This window comes from Dipodomys ordii, unplaced genomic scaffold (assembly GCF_000151885.1).
Source record: "Dipodomys ordii isolate 6190 unplaced genomic scaffold, Dord_2.0 Scaffold85, whole genome shotgun sequence".
Classification (NCBI taxonomy): Eukaryota; Metazoa; Chordata; class Mammalia; order Rodentia; family Heteromyidae; genus Dipodomys; species Dipodomys ordii.
Genome location: NW_012267301.1, coordinates 2,893,857 through 2,898,063, shown reverse-complemented (window position 1 = coordinate 2,898,063; position 4,207 = coordinate 2,893,857).

The following is a 4,207-nucleotide window of genomic DNA, read 5'->3' as shown; positions in this document are numbered from 1 at the left end:
GGAGGCTGAGATCTGAGGATCACAGTTCAAAGCCAGCCCAGGCAGGAAAGTCCATGAGACTCTTATCTCTAATAAACCACTAGAAAACTGGAAGTGGCACTGTGGTTCAAGCGGTAGAGCACTTGCCTTGAGCTGAAGAGTTGAGGGACAGCACCAAGGCCCAGAGTTTAAGCCCCATGACCGACAAAAAAAAAAAAAGATGGAGTGATCCCACAATTCCTAAGGTCAGAGCCACAAAGTACTTTTTTCTCTTTTGTTTTTGGTGCCAGTCCTGGGGTTTGAACCCAGGGCTAGGATCTGGCATGTTATTACTTAGCTTTTTCTGCTTAAGGCTGGCACTCCAGCACTTGAGCCACAGCTCCACTTCCAGCTTTTTGTTGGTTAATTGGAGATAAGAGTCTCATGAGTTTTGCTGCCCAGGCTGAATTCACCAGTGCCCGGCTGACATGAGTTCTTTTTTTTTTTTCAGTCGGTTGTGGGGGCTGGGCCTGGCGCTGTCCCTCAGCTCTTCAGCTGTAGACCAACGCTCTACCACCTGAGCCTCAGCCCCACTTCTGGGTATTTCTGCTTATGTGGTACTAAGGAATCAAACTGAGGGCCTCATGCATGCAAGGCAAGCAGACATAGGAGTTCTTATGTCAAAGATTCCACCAGAAATTATAACTCTTTTAAAAAATATTTAATTTTATTGTCAAAGTGATGTGCAGAGGGGTTACAGTTACATAAGTAAGGTAATGAGTACATTTCTTGTCAAACTTGCTACCCCCTCCCTCATTTTCTCCCACTTTCTCTCCCCCCAACTCCCCTGCCTCAGGTTGTAAAATTCATTTCCAACACATTGTCTTGTGAGTATCACTGTTGTATTGGTTTAACTTCAATTCCCAAAACTGAAAAAAAAGAAAAGAGAAGGATGGCAAAAAGAAAGATATTAACATGTCTTTCCTAGTGTTTTCCTTGGCCACTCCCCTCCAGCCCCTGGAATACTGGCTGCAACAGTATGCCTTCCAGAAAGGAAGTGTCCCAACCCCCTAGTTTCCAGAGGAGCTAGTTCTGCTAGCTGTTAGAGGGGGTCCCTTGTCCTGCCTCAGTTTCCCCATCTGTCCATAACAGGGTTGGGTTCTCTGTGCTGCAAGGCCCTTGGCTTGTTCTGCAGCAGTTTGCCTTGCAGCTAGACTCTGGGGCGGGGGAGAGGCTGGCAAGCCCTAGGGGAGGGGACAGCTGGGGGCCAGAGATGCAGCACAGAGGGGAGGGGGTGGCTGGTGGTGGCTCCCCTGGGAAGTTGGCGGCTGCCATTTCCGGCCAGCCCAGCTGCCCACTGGTCCATCTGGAATCACTTAGCTCCTATCACCATTAACCCTTGGTAGACAGCAGGACTGTTTCTTCTCCTCTCAGCTGATTATAGAACTGTGTGGAGCACCACAGGACACTCGCTCAGGCCTGGCCAACAGAGGCAGAGCTGTTAGAATCCATAGCAGGCTCCAGAGCCAGGGGCAAACTCTTGGGTTCAAATCTCAGCATCTTCAGTTTCAAGCTGTGTAACCTTGGGCAAATCATGAAACTGAGCTTCCTGCTCAGAAAAATGGGGGGAATTCAAAGATGGGTTCAAAGATGGGACTGTGATGACCGAAGCCGTGGGCTTTTCACACATGAGCAGCCTGCCACCACTGCGCTCCTCCGGGCTTCAGTTGCCTGTGCCACTCTGAGAGGGATGGGCAGTGGACAGAGCACACGGACAGTCAGGCACCTTTGTGCTGGCCTGGCTAGCAGGGTTCCAGCCCAGATCTTGACAGGACAAACCATCTTGTTCAGATCCTGGCAGTCCAGTCTGGGAAAGGTAAGTGGAGGGTGCATGGTCAGTGTGTCCTGCAGGTGGTGTGCAGAAGGTTCTGGGCAGCTCTCCTCCCCACAGCTTGGCAGCATGCTCAATGATCCAAGGCCTGAACTCTTGAGTCGGCAGCTCCAGCCTAATTCCACCACTGCCTGTAGCTAGGTGAACCCAACTTCCAGTCTGTGATTGGTGAGCCTCAGTACTTTCATTGTCAAATTGGATACCTGCCTGCTTCGTGGAGTGTTGAGAAGCCTGGCAACATGCTACATGCTGGTGCTCTGTGCCAGCCTGAGGGCAGAACAGAAAAACACCACAAGAAGAGACTGATCCTCAGATGTCACCAGAGCTGCTGTCTCAGAAGTCCACTGTCAGGACGAGAGGGAAGTCCATAGCCTCCCCTGACCCGAGGAGGCTGGCGACAAGAACAGCTTGTGCCAGGCCTGTGCTGTGTTGGCCAAAGACAGCTCTGGGGGCTTTACCTGGATTCGTCCCTGAAGGAGGTGATCAGACTAAGAAACTCTGCCTCCTGAGACCCATCCACTCTGTCAAAGGCAACAGGAAGCTGCGGCTCACAGTGGGGTGGGCTGATGAGTCGGGGAGGGAGCCCAAATGGAGAATTCCCAGAGGGCAGCTCAGCACTCCACAAGCAGGGCCATCAGCTACCACAGCTGGCTCTCCCACGCTCCCAGAACTGCCCCCCCACACCCGTGGGGAGTGGGGAGTGAGGAAGCAGCACACATGTCTCAGGCCTAGTACATCTTTGATGTCAGGGCCAGAAGGGCCCCTCCTCCAAATATGTCCACTGTCCAGGTTATGGAGAAGGGCCAAAGAACGCAGGGCAGGGGGGAGGGGCTGTCTGAAGTTCACAGAGGGAGACCTGAGATGTGCCCTCCCTCTCTTCCCCCTGAACAGAGCAGGGAGATCTTCGTGCTTGTGACTGGGGGAGTGAATGGGGCCCAGCAAGAATCACCTCACCTCCAAGAGACATGGCTTGGAGTCAGGCGCCGGTGGCTCATGCCTATAATCCTAGTTACTCAGGAGGTTGAAATCTGAGGATTGCAGTTCAAGGCCAGCTTGGGCAGGTAAGTCTGTGAGACTCCTATCTCCAATTAACCACCAGAAAACCAGAAGTGGCACTGTGGCTCAAGTGGTAGAGCACTAGCCTTGAGCTGAAGAGCTGTGGGACAGCATCCAGGCCCAGAGTTCAAGCCCCATGACTGATAATAACATGGCAAGAGGCTATCTCAGGTCATCTTCTACCTGAGATTCTCAGGACTCCTATTTCTGGGCCAGGCTTTGGCCACTAAGGCTTTCCACGACTCCCAGAGATAATGGCTTCACAGCAGCCCAAGATCTCCCCCATCTCAACACCTCATGACTACAGAGGACTGGGCTGGATCTTTCTGGTACACATTGATAGCTCAAAGAACATTATGGCTGCAAGGCCACAGGTTCTCTCACTGGACACACTGGTTACTGAGTCCAGAGAGGCCCAGTATCTGCTTGAAAGCAGACAACAGATCCCAGATGGGGCCTTTGCCCCCAATTCCCAAACCCTTCTGTTTCTCTACCACTCACATATACAATAAAGTTAACTGAGTAACTACTTCATGCTCATCCTCATAAAGTTCACAAACAAATGTCACAGAGACCACAAATGAATAATGTTGAATTGTGGGAAGAATGAAAGATAGAAAGAATTCTTGGCTCAGTAGATGAGGGCACTTGTTCAGGTAGACAAAGGCTTCTCTGGGGAAGAAACTTTATAATGGAGACCTGACATTGGGAGGCAGGTGTGGGACAGTGTTTGAGGTAAAGGGAGCAGCATTTGTGAGAGCCTCAAGGCTGGAAAGAGTTTGACGTGTTAGAACAGAGAGGAAAAATGGTGAGACAGAGGAGAATACATGGTAGTCAGGAGCCAGTCATGAATGTCTGGGGGACTGAGGAGTCCAGATTTTATACAAAGGTCAGTAGGGAGGATAAGCTGAAGTGGTTTTGTTTTGTTTTCCTTTTGGTTTTGTTTTTCTGGTCCTGGGCCTTGTACTCAAGGCCTGGGTGCTGTCCCTGAACTTTTGTGGTCAAGGATAGTACTCTACCATGTGAGCCACAGCTCCACTTCCGGCTTTTTGTGGTGAATTGAAGGTAAGAGTCGTATGGACTTTTCTGCCCTGGCTGGCTTCAAACCAGGATCCTCAGACCTCAGCCTCCTAGTAGCAAGGATTACAGAAGTGAGCCACCAGGTGTGCCTGACAATAAGCAGGAGTTTAAAGCAGAGGTGAGACCAGGTAACTGTGGTGCACTGTGGAGGAGGGGCTGTAGCAGGTACCAGGCCAGACAAGGGACTAGCATGGAGGTTCTCACAGGCAAAGTCTTCTCCCT